This window comes from Lissotriton vulgaris, chromosome 9 (assembly GCF_964263255.1).
Source record: "Lissotriton vulgaris chromosome 9, aLisVul1.2, whole genome shotgun sequence".
Taxonomy (NCBI): Eukaryota; Metazoa; Chordata; class Amphibia; order Caudata; family Salamandridae; genus Lissotriton; species Lissotriton vulgaris.
The window spans coordinates 631629862-631655055 of NC_141697.1; the positions used below are offsets into that span (position 1 = coordinate 631629862).

Here is a 25194-nt window from a genome sequence, read left to right on the forward strand (position 1 = left end):
GAGGATGTCACGCCCACAGAAGCTGTGATTTCCTCAGCCCAGCAAAGTTAAGTTCAGGTACCCAAGAGCCTGCTCTAAATGCGCATATCTGGCTCCTGGCTGCTTGAACTGGAAGTGAACAGTGACCTTTGTGCAGCCTGAGAGACACTGTTCATGAGGGGTGAAAGGTGGAGCTGCGTGGCCCCTCCACCCCAATGGACTGTCTGCTCCTGGGCTTACAACTGGCTCGGTTCTTGCCTCCCCACCCTGATCGGAGTGTGGTGTGCAGAGGAATAGGGGGGCTTGGAGGCTGAAACACTAGAGCAGTCATCTTGAAACTATTTAATGCCGTGGGCCCCCTTACCCCCCAGTGCAAAAAAATAAATAAGTCACCAGGGCCCTCTCAAATTTTTTCACAATTATTCTATTAAACAGGCAATTTTAAAGTGTGTCTAGACTTATTTAAACATTGCAGATAAGTTCTGTTATCGTTTTAAAAATGCAATCAAATACATGATTGCTAAACACACACTTCCTGTCAGGTTGGCCTTACTAACTCGTAAAAGTATCCACAGTGTGATCATTCGAAATGGTGGCGGGGGTTTCTGGGTTCCCAAACTTTTCAATGCCTCACACCCCTAGTAAATGTCTGATTAATGTTTGCACCCCCTGCATCTCTTGCCGGATTCCTATTAAGCATAGAGGGCATACTTTTCCTTTTTGTCACACCCCCTCAAATGCCGTCTCGCACACCCTGGGGGTATAGTCACCCCAGTGTGGGAACCCCTCTTCTAGACCTTGCTTGCACACCCTGACCGTGGGGGCATCCTCGGGGGAGGGGACACCTGGGGTCCCCTCTTTGTCGACACACATCTTTTCACATTTGGTTCTTTCTAGGTTGGAACGAGGGTCTTGGTTTGGGATCCCAGATGAGACCTTTGTCATCTCAAACAATGGATGAGAAGTAGGAGAGCCCTTGGCAGTAGTATACTGCCCCCATATTGTGCCCTTGAATAATCATGGATTTGAGCCCCTCAACAGCATTGGATGTTACAGGAGGTTATATGATGAGCATTCGTTTTACCTAGTTTAAGAGGCATCCCTCATCAAGCTCTCGACCCCCCCCCCCACCCCCTTCCCTGCTTTCCTGGTAGTTGTGGGTCTCCTGGCCGTCATCCACAAGGCACAGTCGCATGCACAGAGTTCAGTATGCTGCCAAGGCACCATCAGGGGGCTAATATTCCCGCCTTCGTAATGTCACGCAGTCAACGGGCACAGCAAGCATAACCGCCCCGTTCTCTCGACCAGCACGAAAGGTGCCCCCATCATCCCAGGCTACCTCACCGATCATGGGCCGGCTGCGCCTTCATTCTTTCAGGCCCAGGCTGCCCGCCGAATGCCTGTTCCTCACCACCATCCGGTTGGGAACGCCTCTCTAATCCCTCTGCATCAAAGTGTCTTACTGGGACCCAAAGCACTCTCCTCGGCTCAGCAAACGTTTCATGTGTATGTCGCTGCTTCTGGACATGGTGTTGGAGGCCCATTGTGCCAAGAACTTGAGAAGAAGTCACCCTCCCTAGATACGGGTAAGGAGACCAAATCTCAGTTTGCCTCACTAACTTTTCCAATTCTTTACAGGTGACAATTGAACGTAGAAGCAATATCTAGTCAATAAGCAAAGATCATTGCGACAAATAAATAGATGGAGGCTTTTTCACCCTAGTGTCTGCATATACCTTCAGTCCCCATTGATTCACTCCGCTCTAACTCTAAACAAATGAGACCTATGCATTGCAAATGCAATAGATTTTGAGTTACAAAAAAGTTAGCTATTGCAATTTTGCATTAGAGCATTTTCTTTGTGTTTTTAGAAAGGAAATATTTTAAAAATAAATGTCACTTACAGAGCATTTTCTTTGTTTTCTAGAAATAAAAAATAATAATAAAACAATGTCATTTACAATGCCAATAGCTCAAAATGTCTTTGCGAGACCTATTGCATTGTAAATGCTTCTTTTGTAATCCTTATAAGGACATTAGGAAGCGTATTTAACGCCCTCTATTTCTTAGTGGAAAATTATATTCTTATAAAGCTGCTTTAAATTTTATTTGTAGCCTAGAAAATGAACGAGCATGCTATGCAGTGGATTCCAATATTCAATTACCAATTCAAAGAAGCAAGATCAATTCAAACTTGAGGCCCTAGACCATGGGTTCTCACAAACTTTCTCTCGGGGGCCAAATTTACAGTGTGGTTTGTGGCTGAGGGCCGCACCGGTGGGGGCGGGTCAGAGGGGGAGGGGGCGGGGCTAAAGCAAACAAAAATTGTGACCATGAGGTTAAACACAGGTCCCTGCAGCAGACACCTTCGTCCACTGAGCCACCAGACCCAGCATACACACCTCTTTCTCTATTTCCCTCCTTCTTTCTCCCCCTCTCTCTCTCTCCCTCTGTGTCTCCCTCCCTCCCTCTGTGTCTCCCTCCCTCTCCCACTCTCCCTCGGTGTCTCCCTCCCTGTCTCCCTCTCTCCCTCTGTGTCTCCCTCCCTCTGTGTCTCCCTCCCTCTGTGTCTCCCTCCCTCTGTCTCCCTCCCTCTGTGTCTCACTCCCTCTGTGTCTCCCTCCCTCCCTCCCTCTGTGTCTGCCCTCCCTCCCTCCCTCCCTCTGTGTCTGCCTCCCTCCCTCCGTGTCTCCCTCCTTGTCTCTCTCCCTCTATCTGTGTCTCCCTCCTTCTATCTGTGTCTCCCTCCTTGTCTCCCTCCTTCCCTCTGTGTCTCCCTCCTTCCCTCTGTGTCTCCCTCCTTCCCTCTGTGTCTCCCTCCTTCCCTCTGTGTCTCCCTCCTTCCCTCTGTGTCTCCCTCCTTCCCTCTGTGTCTCCCTCCTTCCCTCTGTCTCCCTCCTTCCCTCTGTCTCCCTCCTTCCCTCTGTCTCCCTCCCTCCCTCTGTGTCTCCCTCCCTGTCTCCCACTCTGATTCCCTCCCTCCCTCCCTCTCTCTCTCCCTTCCTCTGTGTCTCTCTCCCTCCCTCTGTGTCTCTCTCCCTCCCTCTGTGTCTCTCTCCCTCCCTCTGTGTCTCTCTCCCTCCCTCTGTCTCCCTCTCCCTCCCTCTGTCTCCCTCCCTCCCTCTGTGTCTCCCACCCTTCCTCCCTCTGTGTCTCCCACCCTCCCTGTCTCCCTCCCTCCCTCTGTGTCTCCCTCCCTCCCTCCCTCTGTGTCCTCTCACCTGTGTGTCTGTGTCAGCCCTCAGCCCGGGCTGAGACAGCTTCCCGGGCCGCGCGCACACAGCCGCACCAAGTACTTCATGAGTCTTGAAAAGACCATTTACATGTTAATTAGGCTTTGTTGAATTTCACCTCTTGGGCCCCTGCGGCTCCCCTCTGACAATCACTGGAATCACCCGGGCTCCCACAGAGCACAGTCTGAGTCCGAGCTGCTGCGTCTGTATTTGAGAACACTATTTAATTTATTTAATTTTAAACACAGGTGTCTGCAAAGTCCGCGGGCAGCCCAGGAAGGCTTGCCGGGCCGCCCGCGGGCCGTACTATGAGTACCCCTGCCCTAGACTATGAAACAGAGGACATATATCCCTATGGTGAATTCTAGGCCTGTTATCCCATCCCCAATTACTGGACATGATTAAATCTATTCTATATTACTATTTATATACACTGTATTAACTTTAATTGCTTTTTAAAAATCTATTATGAGATTTTCGTTTAACTTGTACCTTGTGTTACATGTTTCATGGTACTGATTAACTGATGTATTATGTTGACTTATTTTAGAATGCTTTTCAGGTTGTATTTTAAACGAATAAAGCTAATTGAATTGACATGCAAGGCTGAGAGTCTCTGGGTTTACACCAGAGGTTCAACACAGTTTTCACCACAAGTGTATGAATCACTTGAAAAAAATGAAAAATACACAGAGGTGGCAAAATCAATGGGAGCACTTTCAGTCCGCATCCAATAGAGGTTCCTTTCGTCACTCATTTTATAAAGGAGGACCCAAAAGTAATCACTGAGATCCAAATGTATTCTCATATAAATCAAACAGACAATCCTCTCCATCTAGGAGCTTCTATAAAGGTGGTTACAGAGGCAACAATTTTTAATGCAGAGGTAAAGGCACACCAACAAGTACCTCTCCGTCTCCCAATAAACGGCGACTGCCCTGTAATTCGCTCTGACCACCTTACACCTGTTTGGGTAAGACTACAACTATTTCTTCCCATTTGGCAATAAATAACATCACACAAATGGGTATCAGACAGTATCCAACATGATTATTGCCTGGAAGTCACCAGCAATCCTCTCAATATTCCACCTCGCAATCACAAACTTTTGTTGCAACACCTACAGCTCCTCAATCTAGAAGTGCATGCTCTTCTAACAAAAGGAGCAGTAGGACTAGTTCCTATACAACACCAAAGTTCAGGAGTTTACTCACTTTACTTCCTAATCCCTCCCTGAAACATGGGTTTCTATGACCAATATTAGATATCAGACCGGTAAACCTATACATACTATCAGAACACTTCAACAACAGCTTCTACTACAAGGCGACTTCATGTCAACACTAGACTTAAAGGACGCATACTTCCACATTCCGGTTCACCCCGTACATCGCAAATATCTCCGATTTGTAATAGCAGGAAACCACTATCAATTTAAAGTATTCCCATACGGAGTGACTACTGCACCCAGCGTGTTCACAAAATGTGTAGCAGTAGTCGCAATTCATCTAAAACGACAACAAATGTCTTTCCATAGCTTGACGATTGGCTCATCATAGCCAACACACACCAAAAGTGCTTGCAACACACACAAACTTCCATGGATCTTCATCAATTGGGATTTACAGTCCATGTGCAAAAATCACATCTTCAACCCTCACAACTGCAAATGTATCTGGGAACAACACAAACACTTACACAGCTCTAGCCTCCCCCAATGCAACCTGAATTAAAAACGTCCATACTTTATTTCAACAGTGTCAAAACAATCTGTACTTAACCGTTTCAATGCTACTCATACCCTCACTCTCCCCCCCCCCCCTCCCCCTCCCCCTCCGCGAAGCCTTTTTAGGTCTCGCGCCTGCGATGTTTATGGCGAAGCCATATGCCATCGCGCAGGCGCGATACTATTGTTGCCGGGTCAGCTTCCCAGGAGACAGGAGATGTCACGCGCACGCTCAGGAAAGCGATCGGCGCCGGCCGCGCACGTGCGTTCCCAATCTCCTGTCTCTCTGGGAAGCACACAAGCAAGTAGCGCCCCCGAGGCTGGGAATACGTTGACACACAGAGATTGCTTGTTTTAGAGCACCACAGCCTGGGAGCTGAACCGAGGAAGTTCTGCCACCTTTGGTTGCTAGATGAAAAGCAAGCATGGGGAGAAGTGAGATGAGTGTAAAGAACGCCTCAAGAAGGATTTGTGAAAAATACAAGACAGCGTAGCGTGTTAGTCGAGTCAGGGTAAAAGCAGGTTATCTTGACAGTGCCTGTCAGAGATGCCAGCATTTCCCCAGTGGCACCGTGATTGGTGAGTGGCGTCTTTTTCTGTGGACGTCACGTGTGTGATCAGTGTCGCTAGCATGAAAGTTATTTCATTAGGCCGAGTTTGAGTTTATGGACACTTGCATGGCAAAAGGACTTGCGTTTTATTTTTGTTGTTTACAAAAAAGGGCCTTTTTGAGCTAGTACCCTCTGTCGATTGTGCAAATACAGAAGAGAATCCTTAGCACACTTACTACTTTGCTGTCCTGCCTTGTTACATGCTTGTCGAACTTTACTCAGGCCTTTAATTCTACTGCATGGGTCTTAGTTAAAGAGGCTGTTTTCCCTCTATATTCTTTGGAAACAGGGATCAAAAAGGCTACATTTGGGACATTTATTTCGCTAGCCTGCAATCAGCTAAGGAACAGGACCAATCAACGGCCATATCAGCAAAGTCGTCTACCTTCCATCAAGAGCAGAGTCTCACACAGTGGCCTGTTTCACAATAATCATTCTTAATTAAATCTGTTGTCATGGAGAATTATATGGCTCTCACAAGGGCACCATATGCCACCATAGTCATCCACTGCATCCCCATATGCCATCAGCACTTCATGCGCCGCACTTTGCCGGTACAGCAGCCTCTGCTCTAACTTCGTGCCACCTCGTAGTCCAGTACCACGTTATCACATCTTGGCTTGGGCCCACTCCACTCTAGTAGTTCCAGTTCAGCCCACATACCTTTCATACCCGGCACGTACCATGAGCACTGTGCTTCGTACTCTAATTCTATATCCTTGCAGTTTCCCAGAAATTGCACCTGGCACTTAAGTGTTCACACCCTTTTGCGGTCAAGCATCATGCTACCTTCTTTTGACGTGGGCCTGCTTTTTACCCACATCACCAGATCACCCAGCAAATCTTCCATACCCTCACGCCTCCTCACAGCGCTACACGAAGGTTGGCACCCCGGCTTGTTAGTAATTAGGTCTCAGAAGGATTACATGTTAAAAAGTGAGCAGAAGTCAATTGCAAACCAAATGCTATGCAAATTCATCACGTCCTGTCCGCAGCTATATCAAGAGGGGCTCTCCTGTCAGAGGTTAAGCTTAGGTCCAAAGCTTGTGCCACATGGCGCATTTCAGCATGAGACTGTGACGGGCTGTGTATGTGTGTGTTGTTTATTCTGATATTCAAATCAACTTTCTCAGATTTCTTCAGCCCTAAACTACTCCTTCTGTCATGCCGATGCTCACTGTCTCCGCCAACAAAGTTTGCTTTTTCATTGACAACGCTCTACAAAAATACCCCTCTTTCATAAAACGTGGTTTCATAGGCATACGATTTTGTTACGTTGGATCTGCTTACTTTCCTAAATGAAAAATTCGAAAAGAGGCACATTTTCTAACTTTCACTTGAGCACCACTGCTTATCAGAGTAACTGAGAGATAATTGATAGGTGCCTTTTGCTTCTAAAAAGAACTGTAATTAAGCGAAAAAAGGACTGTCCATTATAACAAATTCATCCTTTCCTACAGAAAGACTGTCCTCCCAGCTGTGGCCTACCTGCCCATAAGCAGCCTTTATTTACTAGATATCCATCATATCAAATTAGTCCAGTAAAATAATAAAAGTGATTACGCTTAGAAAGGAGTAGAAAGAGTACTTTTTTTTTAAGTGTGCCCACACGCAGTAATGTATCTACATACACACTTTCTTATACACTTTCTCTCTCTCACACACACACACACTCTGCCTCACACTCTCTCTCTCACACACACTCTCTCTCACACACACTCTCTCACACACAGTACAGCCTTCTACCACCAACACTCTACCACTCTATCCACCACCACCCTATCCACCACTCTATGCACCACCACTCTATGCACCACCACTCTATGCACCACCACTCTATGCACCACCACTCTATGCACCACCACTCTATGCACCACCACTCTATGCACCACCACTCTATGCACCACCACTCTATGCACCACCACTCTATGCACCACCACTCTATGCACCACCACTCTATGCACCACCACTCTATGCACCACCACTCTATGCACCACCACTCTATGCACCACCACTCTAGCGCACCCACTCTAGCGCACCCACTCTAGCGCACCCACTCTAGCGCACCCACTCTAGCGCACCCACTCTAGCGCACCCACTCTAGCGCACCCACTCTAGCGCCACCACTCTAGCGCCACCACTCTAGCGCCACCACTCGATCCACCCACCGCTCGATCCGTCCACCACTCGATGCAACTCCACCCTCCAAACCCACCCTCCTAATCCAACCTCCAACTCCACCCTCCAAATCCACCCTCCAAATCCACCATCCAAAACCACAATCCAAGTACCAATCCACCATCCAAAACCACAATCCAAGTACCCTCCAAATACACCCTCCAAATACACCCTCCAAATACACCCTCCAAATACACCCTCCAACTCCACCCTCCAACTCCACCCTCCAACTCCACCCTCCAACTCCACCCTCCAACTCCACCCTCCAACTCCACCCTCCAACTCCACCCTCCAACTCCACCCTCCAACTCCACCCTCCAACTCCACCCTCCAACTCCACCCTCCAACTCCACCCTCCAACTCCACCCTCCAACTCCACCCTCCAACTCCACCCTCCAACTCCACCCTCCAACTCCACCCTCCAACTCCACCCTCCAACTCCACCCTCCAACTCCACCCTCCAACTCCACCCTCCAACTCCACCCTCCAACTCCACCCTCCAACTCCACCCTCCAACTCCACCCTCCAACTCAATACTCCAAATCCACCATCCAACTCCATCCTCCAACTACAAATCCACCCTCCAACACCACCCTCTACCCTCCAAATACACCCTCCGACTACACCCTCTAACTCCACCCTCCAACTCAATACTCCAAATCCACCATCCAACTCCATCCTCCAACTACAACTCCACCCTCCAAATCCAAATCCACCCTCCAACTCCAAATCCACCCTTCAACTCCAAATCCGTATGAATTATTAAAAAAAACATTATTTGTAAAATCAATACTTCTAAAGTCACTGAATACAAAACATGTTGCATTAAAAATGCTATAGGTGTCACATTGTCAAAAAATAAAAGTATTACCATTGTAAATGACAAAGCTATTAATTTCACAATTTTCAAAAATAACACATAAATAACAAATTTGTCATGTACAGGACAAATAACTCAAACTTTCCTAATGCGAGATCTATTGCATTGCAAATGCTTGTTTTTGGCTGTTTGAGGTAGTTCGCGCTTAGGCCCCTGTAACGTTTTGTCCACATAAGGTATCTATGCCAAATTTGCGCCCTTTTCTTCCAACCTCCTGAGGATTTTAAGGGTACCCAGGGTTTGTGGATTCCCCTGGAGGGTACCCAGAAATTAGCCAAAATGCAGCTACATTTTGTTTGTTGAAAAATGGGAACAAATTGCTGCAGAAGAAAGCATCAGTTTTTTCCCCTGCAAATGGCATCAACAAAGGGTTTGTGGTGCTGAAATCACCATCTTCTCAGCTTTCAGGAACATGCAGCAGACTTTTGTCAGTAAACCAACATTTTCTACAGTTTTGGCATTTTACTGGGACATTGTCTATTTTTGCTATTTTTTGTGCTTTAGCCTCCTTCCAGTTAGTGGTAGTAATGGGTGTAAAAGGAATAATGTATCCCAGAAAGCTATACATTTCTGAAAAGTAGACACAATTTTGAATTCAGCAAAGGGTCATTTGTGTAGACCCGTCAAGGTTTTTCTTATAGAAACAGTTAAGAATAAAAATATTGAAATTGAGTTGAAAAAAACATCCATTTGTACCAGCGTTTTTACCTGTAACTTCTTCTGAGCATGACAGATTTTGTAAAGCAATATACAGTTACATCCGCTGGACCCTACTGGTTGTGTGGATATATAGGACTTGTAGATTCACCCGAGGAACCCAGTGCCAAAAACTGAGATGCATCTTGCAATGGTTTTAATTGTCTACCGGGTATATTGCAAGTCATTTGATAAAAGATAAGAGTGAAAAATAGGTACCAAGGAAACTATATATTTCGAGAATGGTAACAAAATATAGAGTTTAGAAGCTGTGGTTATTTGCACATATCAAAAACTGGGAGTACCCATACAAGCATGTGAATGTTCCAAAATGACTTATTTTTTTTTACAATTTGTCTTACATTTTGAAGGCAGAAATGCAAGGAAGGTCAATTGGTAATAACACTTGTACTACTAATCTGTGTTCCCCCAAGTCCCCTGATTAAAATGCTACCTCAGGTGTGTGGGTTTGCCTAGTGCCAGTGACCGGAAATGTCCCAAAACGCAACGTGGACACATCACATTTTTCCTGTGAAAACTGACCTTTTTTAGGTCTCGCCTAGCGTTGCTGCGCACATGCGCAGCTGTTCGGGTCCTAGAGACGTGTGTGCCTGCGCACGGACGTGTGTGTCTAGAGAGACACGTGTACTTCTTGTATATATGTGGAGATGTGTGAGTATTTGTGTGGGGGTACAGGTGTGTGTGTGTGTTGTGTGTTGCTGAGGCAAATCCGCAGACATTCCTGAAGCCAGTTATACCTTTGACTAGAGGAAGAAGCAAGTGACACGCTGCGCCGTGCACACGTCTGAACAGGGCCTCTTATGATGTTCATTCTCACAGGCAAGCAAGGTGATGGGGGCTTCTTGTCTCCACCGCACATTTGCAAACAAAGTGAGAAACATTCCATCTGCCCAAGCTCATTCATTCATTCTTCGATCCATCTACATACCCCACCTTTTCCATCCTTCCATTCATCCATCCTTCCATTCATCCATCCTTCCAGCATTCATTCAAACATGTGAATTTATCCAGATATGTCCATCCATCTGCCTATGCAACTCACACAGCTCAGTCCACCCATCCACGCATGCAACCATTCATGCAAACCTATAAAAAATGCTCACCACCTCTACATTCTATCTACTCCTCCAACAAATCCGACCCTGTCCACCAATCCTTTCTTCCCCAATCCACAAAACCCATGCATTTATCAGTCTACTCACCCACCCTTCCTTCCATCTGTGCATCCAACCCACCGACCTATCCTCTCAGACCTGCATCCAATATGGGGCATTCTTCCATCTGTCCACTCCCCAGCCCACACAATCCACCCATCCATGATTCACCCATTAGGGCAGGCGGATCCGAGAAACGATCTGGAGGTGGGTGGCTACGACGGGCTGGGAGCTAGCATGCACTCACTGCCGGGGGCTCAGGGTGCATGCACCAAGGAACAGCGCGCCCAGAGCGGAGTGGACCAAGGGCTCGGGTGGGGGGTACATCAGCTGCCGGCGCATTAAATGACCGAATGCTGAATGCTGAGGTTTAGGGTGCACCCGCTACCACAACTCACGGCTCACTCTGATGAAGAAAGGAGGCAAAGGGAGGAAACCGAATTTGAAGTTTACTCTTCTTACGCTTTTTGTTTGCGCGATTTACACCTGCCTTCGAACACTGCCCTGCACAGCTGATTCTGATTTTTGTGTGAGCTTTGGGGACGCGCTAACACAGCCTACTACTGCCGTGAGGGGAACGGCTACAACGTAACCCGCTATTACTCTCCTCACCTTGTTTACCTCCCCGCCGTGAGGTGAACGGCCGCCCGAGCACCAACAGACTCATCACGCCATCTGCACATGGGAGGACTACATCTCCCAGGGGGCCCAGCAGGTTGTCAGTGACACGGTGGCCCTCAAAGGAAGCGCGGCCCTTCTGCGCCCAGACCGTGGCTGGGCTGGGCCACCTTATTGACCTTTTGTTTACCAGGTGACATTGAACATTGAACATATGGACCCAGTCGGAAATAGCAGGAGATACCAACAAGCCATAGTGAGTGAGTGAGTGAGCGCTGTTGGGTTGTTTTATTCTATGCAGTAATCGTATAGTTGCCTGGTGCCTACCCAATTGCTTTTGGTACTCGTATTGCTCTTTGCATTTATGCTTTTAATTTTCTCTTTTTTTTTTTTTGGGACATTTTAAAACTTTTTCCTTTACTTGACTTGACCCCTATTTCATATGAATGCGGCCTTAGTGGAGATCTATACTGGCGTTGCTCTGTTTCTATATAAATATTTTTTAGATTTATGTCCTTAAGTAGCTTTTTCTTGTGATACTAACACAATAAATTGGGTATTTAGACCTATAGGTAGCCTATCCATCTGGTCTACTGTTGTGGTGCCATATTTAGGCTGTTACGTGCGAAACGTGTGAAATGTCAAAACACAAATTACTGAAAACACCTAAAAATACTATTGATGACTATTTGGTCAATGCAGTCAGTGCAATTAATGTTGAAATTAATAGGGCAGAACGCCGCCTTTCCCTTGGAGCAGGTAACAGTATAGAGAATATATCGGCCCTGGAGGCATATGTAATCCCAAATAATACCCAACAACCTACCCCTACATCTTTGCCTGGCCAAGAGTCCTCTATCCATCCTCAGGTTGTATCCTTGCAAGTTGAACCTCCGCAAGCACCACCCCCTAGTGGGTCCCCAACTCCGAAAAGGAAAAAGGAACTGTAGGAAAGACAAGACTAACCCGGCGAACACCGGTAAACCTAAACAAGCACTGGCGTTGCCAATAGGTCTCGCAGTAGGAAAGTTGGAGCTATTGGTTTTGTAAATGACAAAGCCCTTTATGTTTTTAAAATGAAAACAAAAATAAAAGGCATGGTTATTTGCAATTGTAATAGTTCAAACTCTCGTGAATGCGAGACCTATTGCATTGCAAATGCTTGTTTCCTTTATCGCTCCAACTCGGATCAGTAACTACAAAGACAAGAGGCCGCTTCCTGCGGTGCTGAGCCTTTTTAAACCTGATAGACTGAAGAGCAAGGACTCAATCTCGGCGTCGACTCAACAGCCTGTGATTCTGGGCAAATCACTTAATCTTCCCGGGCCTACAAAAAAACAGACCGAGCCGCTGTACGCTCCCAAAAGCTATGGACCTCAGCAAGAGGAGAGGAGGATAGACTATCGTTGGGAAGAGAGAAATGATAAGTGGGGAGGAGGAGGAAGTGGTGGTGCAAACAAGGAAGTGGAAAGCAAATGGAAAGGAGGAGGGAGGAGAGGTTGGACAGAAGAAGTGGTGGTTGCTGATTGGTACACCTGGCCTGGGATATAACTGTTCAAAATCTAAATATTTGTTGACAGCCATCCCGGGGAAAGATGTTCCAATCTGCATTAAGACATGTAAGAAACAGGGCTGCTGCATTAGAAACAAGACTGGTGATCCCCAGGCTGCTGGGACTCTTCCTCTGTGCCGCAGCCCACCACTGGGTCGCCACTATCAATCTTCAACTTGTTTCATTCTTGCACCAATGTACTGTTCCAGAAATCAGCAGGGTGTCCCAAGATGAGAACAACATAACTACTGTGGAGCAGTGCACCATTCACACCAGGTGAAGCACCGACTCTTTCAATAAACCCATCTATACCCCAATGGCTAAAGACCCTAAGAGAAAGCAGTGACAAGCGGAAGATCGGAACCTCAAGCAGGAGAACAACAAAAATGCATTATCATGAGCTGTAGATGGCCCAGCAACCTCAGTGGTGAAATATTTACAAACCTAACAGTTTCTGGGCACTTGAAGTGATAGAAAACTCGCAAAACAGAGGACTGTCCCTCACCCTGGCTCTTCACTTCGTGAAGCATTATTTTAGACTGCAACTTTTTACACCCCCAGTGCTCTATAAAATAGTTTTCAGCAGCATAAAGAGAGAAATAAACGCTTCTCCATCAGCAGACATGTTTAATTTACTGAATACACTTATTTTTTATTGTTAATTGTCCCAATCTAAAAACAACAGAACAGTTAAAAAAACTGTACAAAAAGCTGGCAGCCCTATTTGAAAAGTATAATCGACTACTTGCAGCAGGCACAAACAAATAATTGATTATAATAAATTCGCAGTCGAGTTGGAGAATATACCATTACAGAGCTTTGCCGGTTGTGATTTGACTGCATTTGCCAAATGTGTCACAAGAGTTACAGGGAGATTTCAGAAGGGCATATAACACACAAATAAACAGGTTCACTAAAGAGAATAATTCCCCTTTCAGAGTCAATAAATAGGTACTTTATTTGGTTAAATAAAAACCACAAAAGTACATCACATGCATAAAAACAAAGGTATAAGAAATATGCATAAAAACAAAGGTATAAGAAATATTTAATCATAAATACATATTGTCAATCTTTAAATACTATAAAAAGATTCGATTTTAAAAAAAGACCTTTGCATAATTACTGCTGCCTGGATGTTTTTTCCTACTTATTGGAGCATCCACCCAAAAAGTTGCCACATTCAAGCAAAAATTGGGTGACTGTAACATTTGAAGGTGGATCAGGGCTAGTTTTACCTGCTAAAATCCCTTCCCTCTGAGCAACGCTAAAATATAACGTTGTCTTAGGGTCAGGTAATGATCAAAGAAAAATATAAAGCGCACTGTATCTTGGAACGAGAACTTATCACATGGGCATGGGCCTTGTTTTTCCACCTTATGCTGCTCGTTTCAGTGAAGTACCCTGCAAAAAAGCATCTTCATAATGACTCTTCCAATGCTTATTTACCTCCCTGCATTGTACATCTCCGGATTATTTTCAATTAAATAAAAATGTCAGCAAAGCACACTGGAAGAGATAGGCAGAGGACGATGAAGCAATAGCTGGGGTACAGTGTTGGAACAAGGCTCACAAGAGGCATCTTTATCTGTCATACTGTGACAGACAAACTTAATTAACCTCTGCCAGTCACTTCCAGCAACCATTTGAGAGCAAGGACCTGACCCATAAACAATATGTTACCATGAGGCTCGCCGGGGCTCCGACATCTGGAGATACTGCCCTATCAGCAGTATCGGAAAACAAAACACTTAGATTCGCTGCTGCAAGATATATAGATTATATTAATGTCACACATGAGCTGTCAGAAACATTAAGACACTTTTAGCATAAATCTGCACGACCCTGAAGAGTCTAATGCATAATGTATTGCTTGCAGGACGAGCTTGAGACAGCTTTGCCTTTCTGCTGTTGCATTACAATACATTTTTGAGTAATTGTTTTAAAATGATGCACTTCTGAAATACATTTAAATACACACACAAACTCACTTATATGTGTGTGCATGATGCAATATTAAATGTATGTCAATTGCTACTGCACAAACAGTAGAGGCTAAAAAGCATACTTTATAATTACAAGAAAATAATCCGAGTCGGACTGGACCATAGAGCGGCCGGGAAACTGAAAGTACGGCCGGCCAGCCATGAATAATTAGGGGAGGAGAAGCCGCACAGCACACGCTGGGAGAAGCCCTTTGATGTGCTGTGTGGCCGTGAAAAAATGCAATTAGGAGGGAGGGAGGCTGATGCGCGTGCTTGGTCACGTGATTCACGTGAACTCAAAGAAAACCGCTCGAAAAAACCCGTGGTTTCACAAGCATTTTGAGCACTTGAATTCTCGCTCCGCTCAATGCGCATGCGCATTGATAGGTCGCGAGACCTTAAAAGGGCCTCTGTTTTGTGACCAAAGTAAGGTCCTTGAGAAAACCTGTGCCCCAAACTTGATGCCTGATGAACAAGTTAGTTTTATCATATCTATAATGACACAAAAAATTGAATCAACGATCAAACCATTGGTTGATAAAATAAACAACTTAAATGCAGAGGTTATTAAGCTGGGTAATATCCTTCAAAGAATAAATGGACCATTAAGGAATAAGGTAATTGACCCCCCAAGGTGAGGGTAACCAAAAACTAACTCAAAAGACAGAGTTAGCCTAAAAACCAACTTGTGCTATAGCTAAACCACACATCTTAAATAGGGGTATTTGCGAGTCAGGGCCCAGTAACCGAACATCTATGGTCTCTAGGGCTACAGGAAATTCGACCATTAGAGTGGATAGGCAGACAGGGCCACAGAGCAGTCCATTACGACCTGATAGAATGGATATAGTTGTAAACAAGAATTCCACTCAAGCCCTGAATAAACCCAAGGGAACGGTAGAGCATGTAGAGACAACAATTAATTTACCGCCTGAATGCAGCCCATATATGGCAGTTATGGTCAATGCACCTCCGCTTGAGGCGGAGCAAAAAGAAATCCATGGCACCCTGAAAAACAAGGTGGTGCATTGGCTGCACCAAAACTGCTATTTCCCACTAGGTCATGCCGAACAGATACCGCTAACAAGAAGAGTGAAGTAGATAGGTCCCTCTAGAAAGACTTTGCAAGGGGGCTGTATTATTATTAATTTTAAGAACCCATCCTGGGCACAAATGTCCCTTGAAAGAGCAGCTTTTAGCTCGCATTTAGAATATTTTGTCTCGCTTTATCCCCTTGGTTACTTTTATAGACCTCTTGGTAACACATTATCTGGTGGCAGGAATCCCTTATTAAGCAAATCTAACTCAGTAGTTAATTCAGAGTTCCATCCTGCCCTCCCTATATCGAATAGATTGCATGTCTTAAGTACATTCGATTGTAATAATTGACTTGACCCAGTATACCATGAAGGAGGGGGGGGGGCGATTCTGGGCCTTTTGAAACAGTTATATCATCTAGGTACCAGTACCCCAAAGTCCCTGATGCTTCTACTACGCTCAACAAGCCACTAAGTACTAATGCAGCGTGTGTAAACAAAGGAGAGTTTGAAACTACAGGAAAGGGGGCTAAAGCTGAAGTGAGCTATAGGCTTGGATCAGTAGCAAACTCACCTACCAGAGTACTATTAGAAGATCGTATGGACGCTGTTAGCAAAGTTATCACTAGTGTCCAGTCCAGCCCAGGAACCAACTCTCCAGTACTCCACCAAGGGGGAGGATATTCTATTGTCACTTGGAATATTGCTGGTTCAGCGAGTAAGATCAATTTGCTGGAATGGAAGGAGTTTATTTGTTCACACGACACAGTGTGTTTGCAAGAAACTTGGAGTACTGTAGATGTCCACTTCAAGGGGTATACCACTTATAACTTGCCCGCAACACCATCGCTTTCTGGTAGAGCTAAGGGGGGTTTGTTAATCCTATTGAAAAACAATCTACTAGTGAAAGTCATGAGAAGTATTAATGTAGGGCACCTTTCACAGTTACTTTGGATATATCACAGGGATGGCCGGGATGTACTACTGATTAATTTTTATAATAATGTATTTAACTCCACCCGACATCGCGTAGTTACAGAACTGAGACAGGAATTAGAAAAAGTGGCAAACATGGATATTATTAATTTGAATATTGTTTGGTTAGGTGATTTCAATGTTTTTATTTGTGCACTGTCGATGAAAAAAGTCTGTGGGTTCCAAAATAATGAAGGCAATGACTATTTACATTTCCCCCATACCATTTACGGTAATACCCTAAATGCAGTCAGGCCTGTGGTAAGGAAATAATAGATAGTTTAATGGACAGGACTGAACTAACTAAGATCCTAACCAATTTTGTTAGCACATATTTTATGGTAACAGCGTTTACGCAAGTTCATCTACGTAAGAAAGGACTACCAATTGTATGTCAAATTATTTTGTATTTCTCATTTTTCACAAAGACGCGTCCCTCACCAAATCCTTACACTTTAAAAGATAAACCCGTAACACGTGTTTGATTACGTTTTTAAGCATTAGTATTTTTTTGTACTATGTCGTAACAGTCACTTTTTGCTACATCAGCTACTTTATTTCACTACAAATACAAAACCCGAGGTGTGCCAACGGAGAGGGTGTTTTCTTAGCCCCTCACAAATAAGCAAACTGCACTGAGGGTGCAGTTACTGGGGCTTAGGGCGACCGTGTGATATTGTACGGCACTTTTTGTTGAAACTGTTCATTGTCGGGCATAGAAGCCGACAGCCTCCTCTCCCCCTTCTGGGGGGCTCGAATCCAGCCGCTCGGCCTTGTTTGTTCAATTGCCTTAAACTGCAACTTTCCTTCGCCTCCTATCACCTGGGGTCTGAGGGATTAATTGTGTGTTAACACATTTTATCTTTTCACAAATGAGTACAGGATCTCCTGTTGAACGCCTGTAATCTGGACTTGTTACCTCTCCCTGGCTCTGAGCTGCAATTACCTCGGAATCACCACAAATTCCCCCTGAACAGAAAAAGCATTAAACATGCAATAGGTCTCGCCTTTTATTAAGTTAAAGCCATTTGCTTTGCTATACAATACCATTAGCAAAGCAAATGGCTTTAACTTCATCAAAGGCGAGACCTATTGCATTTTTAATGCTTGTTTGCAATGTGCCTAGCTGTGGATTTTGAACCCTAGCTCAGCCGGCACCTGGAGAAACTTAGCAAACCTATACGTTTCTGGAAACTAGACACCCATTGGAATCCAGGTTCTGTCACCAGGTTTTGTTACCAGAATCCCTTGCAAACCTCAGACTTTGTAAAAAATAAAAAAAAAACACATTTCCTCACATTTCTGAGATGGAAAATTCTGGAACCTGTGTGGATCCATAAACTTCCACCTATCCTGCATTCCCCAAAGTCTCCAGATAAAAATCGTACCTCACTTGTGTGGGTGTGCCAAGTCCCCACGACAGGGAAGGGCTCAAAATGCATATTGGAGACATCAAAATGATCTCTCAAGGGTGGTCAGCTGGGTTTTTTCCACGGGCTCGGCTGCCATCTATGGAAACCTACCAAACCCACAGATTTCTGAAAACTAGACACCCGGGGGTGTCCAGTGATGTGTGGCTCACATGGATCCCCAATGGTTTCCTACCCTGAATCCCATGCAAATCACAAATTTAGCTGAATAAATTCTACTTTACTCCTGTTTCTGTGTGGGAATGTTGTGTGATTACCCGGCTGACTCAAATTTCCCACCACCTAGGTAAAAATGGTACCTCACTTGTGTGGGTGGGCCAATTACTTGCAGCAGGCAAGGGCCCAAAAAGTTTTTTGGAGACATCAAAATTACCTATCGCAAAACGACCTGGTTTTACAAGGGTGGTCACCTCGTTTTTTGGTCACAGAAACGGCGTCTATCTATGGAAACCTACCAAATCCAGCTGAAAACTAGAGACCCAGGAGAGTCCAGGGATGTGTGGCTTGCGTAGATACCCCCGAAAACTATTGGGACATCCATGCAAGCCGCACCTCCCTGGACTCCCCTAGGTGTCTAGTTTTCAGAATTGTCTGGGTTTGGAAGGTTTCCCTTGATGGCCGCTGAGCCCTGGACCAAAAACGCAGGTGACACCCTTGAAAAACCAGGTTGTTTTTCGATAGGTGGGGGCACCTGTATTTTTGGTCCTGGGCTTGCAGACTTCTATGGGAACTAAAACAAAAACAGACATATCTGAAAACAAGACACCCGTGGGAGTCTAGAGAGGTGTGGCTTGCATTGATTCCCCCAACATTTTCAATCTCAGAATGCAACGCAAGCCTAAAATGTAGCTAAAAAGTTACATTTTCCTCCAATATGTGTGGGAAAGTTGTGGGCTCCCGCACAGCGCTAATTTCCTACCACTCGGCGTTCTCCTCAGTCTCCCGATGAAAATTAAACCTTACTTGTGTGAGTATGGGCCAAGTGCCTATGACATGGAAGGGGATAAAAACATGTAGAGATTGAGGGGCCCAAAGTGGGTCCAAAAGGGCAGTTTATACATATTCAGGCTGACACTACTTTTAGCAACCACACAAGTGGGGTACTATTTTTCTTGGGAGACCAAGGGGAATGCTGGGAGGTAAGTAATATGTGCCTGCGCAGTGATCCTACACCTTACCCACACACAAATGTGAGGAAAATATGACTTTGTAAGTGAAATTGAGATTTGCAGAGGACTCTGGGCAAGAAAACGCTGGGGGATCCAGGCAAGCCACACCGCCAGCCAAGAGTCGGTACACGCACACCACCATCCACACACCTGCCAGCCAAGCCCCATCCATGCACATAGTCAGCCAAGTACCATCCATGCACACAGTCAGCCAAGCACTATCCACGCACTCTTCCAGCCAAGCTCCATCCCCGCACACCGCCAGCTAAGCGGGGCCGGACAGAGAACCACAACCATCCCTGGCAGTTTGCTGCTCGACCGACCATGGGAAGGGGGGGCGTGCTAGTAAAAGCACTGTTCCGGCTTTTTTTTACTGGGGGCTGATTTTTCTGCATTGCTGAAAAACCAGCCCCCAGTGACAAAACCAGCCCCCCACGGCGAGAAAACTGTCCCCAACCCCTCTGGCCCACTAGGGAAATGCCCGGTGCATGCTACGGCCTGTCCGGCCCTGCAGCCAAGGGTTAACTATCAGAACTTTAATGCAGCTACTAGGGATGTTGGTAGACGGCCACAGTCATCGCTCTCTACAGTGGTGGACCACACAAAACATATAAAAAGGGAGGCCCTTCATTGACCCTATGCCACAAATCGTGCTAACAGCAGACGCATCTTTCACAGGCTGGGGTGCCATCTCCAACATCTAATAGTTCAGGGTCTATGGGACAATAAACGCTAATGTCTGCCGATCAATTATCTGTAGCTTCTAGCTGTCTATCTATCACTAAAAGCTTTTCAACCGCACCTCCATAGGGAAAGTTGTCCTAGTCTGCACAGACAACATGAAAGCTATGTACTAAAATAGGGGGGGGGGGGCACATTATCTTTAGTTGTCACGCCTCTCTCAGTCATCTGGTGTTGGGCAATAAATCACACAATTCACCTTCTGGCAGAACACCTCCTAGGGATGCACAACCATTTTGCCATCTTCAGCAGAATGCGGGAACTAGTACACGAATAGGAACTTCATCCGCAGGTTCCCCTTCCATACTTAAAAAAAAATTAGGGTTTGCGCAGTTAGTCCTCTTTGCCACAGCAGAGAACTCTAAATGCCCAAACTTCGCCTCCAGATTCCCACACCATCTATCCAAAGGCAATGCCTTATGGATGAACTGGTCAGAGATATTTGCTTACCCTTTTCCTCCTCACCCTCTCCTTCTATTTATAGTACGGACACTCGGGCAGACATCCCTCACACTGACTCTAGTAGCTCCCATGTGGGCTCGTCATCCATGGTTTACCACACTACTAGAACTATCTGTGGATCCACACCAAAAGCTGCACCTCACTTCAAACCTTCTCACACAGAACCGTGGAGAAATCAAGCATCCAAACCCCAAGGAGCTCAGCCCAGTTATCTGGATCCTGAAATCATAGAATTTAAATGCCTAAACCTACCACCAGATTGTATGACAATTTCTAAGGAAGCCAGAAAACCAACCCCTATGGCATGTTATGCAGCAAAGTGGAAAACGTTTTGTTATGTATTGTCATAAAAATACAATTGATCCACTAGACTCCTCTATACAACAAATTATTTGTTCTCTTTTGCATCTACAACAAGCAGGCGTAGCCTGCACATCTTTTCGACTACATCTGATGGTAGTAGCAGCACATCTTCAAAATGCACAACATATATCTTTAGCAAAATTCCAGTAATTAAAGCCTTTATGGAAGGCCTTAGAAGAATAATGCCTCCCAGAGTACCACCTGCAGCTGTCTGGAATCTTAATATTGTTTTCACGAGACTGAGTCCACCTTTTGAACCGTTACACAATTGTTCATTGCAGCTTCTTTCTTGGAAGGTTGCCTTTCTAATTCCTATCACTTCACTAAAACGTGTTGGTGAGCTACAGGCATTAACTTTAAGTGAGACATTTTTTTTAACTTCATAAAGATAGTGGTTCTTCAGACAAACCCAAAATTCAAAAGTAGTCTCTGGTTTTCCTATTAATCAATCAGTTGAGTTACCTGTTTTCTTCCCTCTACCTGATTCATTAGCAGAAAAAGCTCGACATACAGTTGATGTCAAAAGAGCACTATTATATTAGTGATAGAAAAAAAGATTTTTGCAAAACATAACTTTTCATTGCATTTGCTTCACCTCATAAAAGGAATCCTAGCTCTAAATCCACTATTTCTAGATGGATTGTTAAATGTATTCAAACCTGCTATGTTACAGCCAAAACATCTTTAACAATACCTCCTAAAGCACATTCTACTAGCAAAATAGCTTCAGTGGCCATTTTTAGGTAATATTCCCTTAGCTGACATATGTAAAGCAGCTACATGTTCCACACCACACACATTTACCAAACATTATTGTCCGGATGTATTAGCACACCAGCAAGCTAATGTAGGACGGGCAGTGCTAAGAACACTTTTTCAGACAACTGCAACACCCAGTGGCTAGCCACCGCTTAGGAGGATACTGCTATATAGTCTATGCAAAGTATGTGTATCTACAGTACATACATTCCTCGAATGGATTATGTTACTTGCCCTGTGAGCATCTGTTCTTGGCATGTAGAGCAGTGGATTCACATGCACCCTCCCTCCTCCCTGGACACTTGTGGTTGTTGCAGTTCTTATTGCTTACACCACTACTATAAACCAGTTCACTGTAGGCCACTGTTCTACACTTCACTCTACGACACTTTGCTCCACGATACTTCGCTCTGATGTTTTACTTCATTAAACTGCGCTCCACTGACACTCTACTGCACGCCACTCCATTCCACAGTGCTCTACTCCATGCCATTCATCGACACTACTTCACAATGCTCTATGCACCTCCCTCTAGGACACTCCATGCCACTTTACTCCACTATATTCTGACACAGTACTCCACATCAACCCACTCTGACAGTCTACTCCGCTGGACGTCACTCTACTCTATGTAACCGCTACTCCTCTCTACGCAACACCCTTCATGCTACTCCACTCTACGCAACACCCTTTATGCTGCTCCACTCTACGCAACACCCTTTATGCTACTCCACTCTGCCACTCTACAACACTACTCCACTCTGAAACTGTACTCCACTCAACTCTGCCCTTCCACTCTGACACTCTATTCCCTCCACTATACTCCACAACACTGTCTGCTACTCCACGTCACTCCACGCTACTCCATGACACTCCTCTCCTCTCCACTCTACTCTATGTATTCCACTCCACAACACTGTACTCCACTCCACTCTACTCCACTTTGTGCCCCCCATGCCACCCTCCTTTACACCACTAACATTTAGCCTTGCTAAACAGCAGCCATTCTAGTGAACAACATTGCTAAAACATAATGGCAAAGCCAGCAGCTCTTGCACAAGTGAGACCTATTGGCTTTGCCAATGCTTGTTTCTTTTTTGTTTAAGCACTCCGCTAGAGTGCATGTGCTTTTCAGCAGTCTCCCTCTTGTACTCTTTTCCCCACCACTACACATGTTGTCGTTGCTCTACCTATATTCTTCTTCTCCTCCCGCCCTTGGTGGATGAAAGAATATAAACTCTAGCATGTTCGAATCAATATGTGATGTTTACGATTTTCTATTTTCGCTCTATTTTGAGTTTGTATGTCTATTCTGAGTGTCAGCTGCTGTAACAACAAAATCACATGATATACCTCGGCCCAGCGCTAGTTTAACAAAATGTATTCTTCGTTTCCCAGGTACTAAAAAGACCACCACATCAATTGTCAGCGGTGACATGTCAAAACAGAGTCAGTTTGTAAATACACTTGCCTTCTTCAACCTGTGGCCATACACCTGACAAAAATACAGAGTCGACTGAAACGCATAATCCTTGTAGCCAGCAAAATCTCTGGGGCATGAAAAGAGCATTAAAAGAACATACTCTGGGAATAAGCTTCTACAACTTGTGCAGATTTGTTGGATTTGCTAATAAGTATTTCAGTGTAACCTGGAAACCGAGAAACACTTAAAAGGTGGGTGAGGATGGCTATGAACTTGTTTGTTCACAGAGGGAGATCTTTGGCGCTTGGATCTTCGGAAGATCTTCTGGTGGATCCCCACCGAGACCAGGAAGACCGTCACCCAGGCCCTCGTCACCAGCCGACTGGACTACGGCAACGCCCTCTACGCCGGTACCACCGCCAAGCTCCAGAAGAGACTCCAGCGGATCCAGAACGCCTCAGCCAGACTCCTCCTCGACATCCCACGAACCAGCCACATCTCCGGACATCTGAGAGACCTTCACTGGCTCCCCGTCAACAAAAGAATCACCTTCCGCCTCCTCACCCACGCACACAAAGCCCTACACGACCAAGGCCCGAGCTACCTCAACAGCCGAGTCAACTTCTACGCTCCCAAACGCCACCTCCGATCAGCCAACCACGCCCTCGCCGCCGTCCCCCGCATCCGAAGAGCGACTACAGGAGGAAGGTCCTTCTCCTACCTGGCCGCCAAGACCTGGAACTCCCTCCCGACCGACCTGCGCCTGACCCAAGACCACCTCTCCTTCAGGAAGAAGCTGAAGACCTGGCTGTTCGAGCAGTAGCGGCTCCCCCCCCTCCCCCGCCCCCCCTCCCCCAGCGCCTTGAGACCCTACGGGTATGTAGCGCGCTTTATAAGTGTCACTGATTGATTGATTGATTGGATTCTGTAGTAACGATGCATGCTCTCATTAAACCTTATTTAGATACTTTGAACCTCAGTTTTTGTCTTCATTCGGGAAGCTGTGTCCACTGTGTTTTGACATTGCAAGGCTCCGACTTAATAGTACAGTGAGACCTTTGATGGAAGCTGAACTTTCTCCCCAACCAACCTGTTGAATTCAGACTGAGCAATCCCACGCGAGGAATCCGGACGAAGTCTCACATGAGACTAGGATTGATGTATGGTGGCAAGCCTTGTGTGAAACTTTCACCTATGAACACTACGAAGAGAGAATCCCAAGCAGAAACCTCAAGGGAGTGTTGTGCATTGCTTTGTTGCCTTAAAGCACCATTTTACATGTCCACTAAGCATATTTCAACTGCCTTGTGTTACTCAGCAGGCACTTTCTCCTCAAATCAGGAACAAATACAAGAAATTGTACAAAAGTGTTTACATTTATTGGGAGGGCAAGTCACGTGGATGGGTGTGCCCTTTGTTCCTGAAACAATGTGAAGGGCAATTTAAGGAAATGCTGCATACTGCTTACCCTGCTATAAGAAAGAAACCGAGAGACCCAATGATTTTTCAGGCACAATGGAGTTTAGCCCTGTGTGTAAACGGTGAAAAACATGAATTAGCATTAACAGCAAGCCAAGAATCACAGGATAGTGTCGATTTGTGCAGCAAAGCAGAAGCAGCTGCCTTGTCATGCACAGACTATAACAAATATGTTTATGTTACCAGATCTAGGGCTAATAGGACCAGCTCCAGTCCTTCGGCATCTCCTCACTGCCAGACACACTCACTCCCAGTACACAAACACGTCACAGTAATTGCATACAGAGGTATAATGGATTAGGAGAGGTTACCAACTTCTGCCAAAGCGAAAGAAAGACACATATAATAGAGTTGCAATCATGCTGCACAGCCTCTACATTGCAGCGTATTAGATTAACAGAACTTAAACAGAGCGGATCAGCAGCATTATTAATGAAAGTAATGAACTCCCACAAACAGTACATGTCAGGATTAATCGCACTCCATGTTACTGATAATAGACCTAGTCACGGCGATCAGCCCTAAACAACCACATCCTATGTAGTGCATAAACAATGACAGTTTCAGACCGCTCGCAAAAATAAAATGCCAGATTCTCACCAGAGCAGATGTAATGTATGCATCGTTTCAAGAAAAATGAGTTGCCAAGCCAGTATTCACCATTGTGTCTTTAATCACTTGTGTGTACCATGTACGAATGCTTCAAATTAAAGTTTTGCATTC

General features: G+C 45.4%; 1 protein-coding gene across 1 annotated transcript in view; it reads left to right on the forward strand.

Moving 5' to 3' along the window:
* Positions 1–25194, forward strand: part of SART1 (spliceosome associated factor 1, recruiter of U4/U6.U5 tri-snRNP) — a 598340-nt gene that overhangs the window by 49369 nt on the left and 523777 nt on the right. The gene's annotated exons all lie outside the window — the stretch shown is intronic.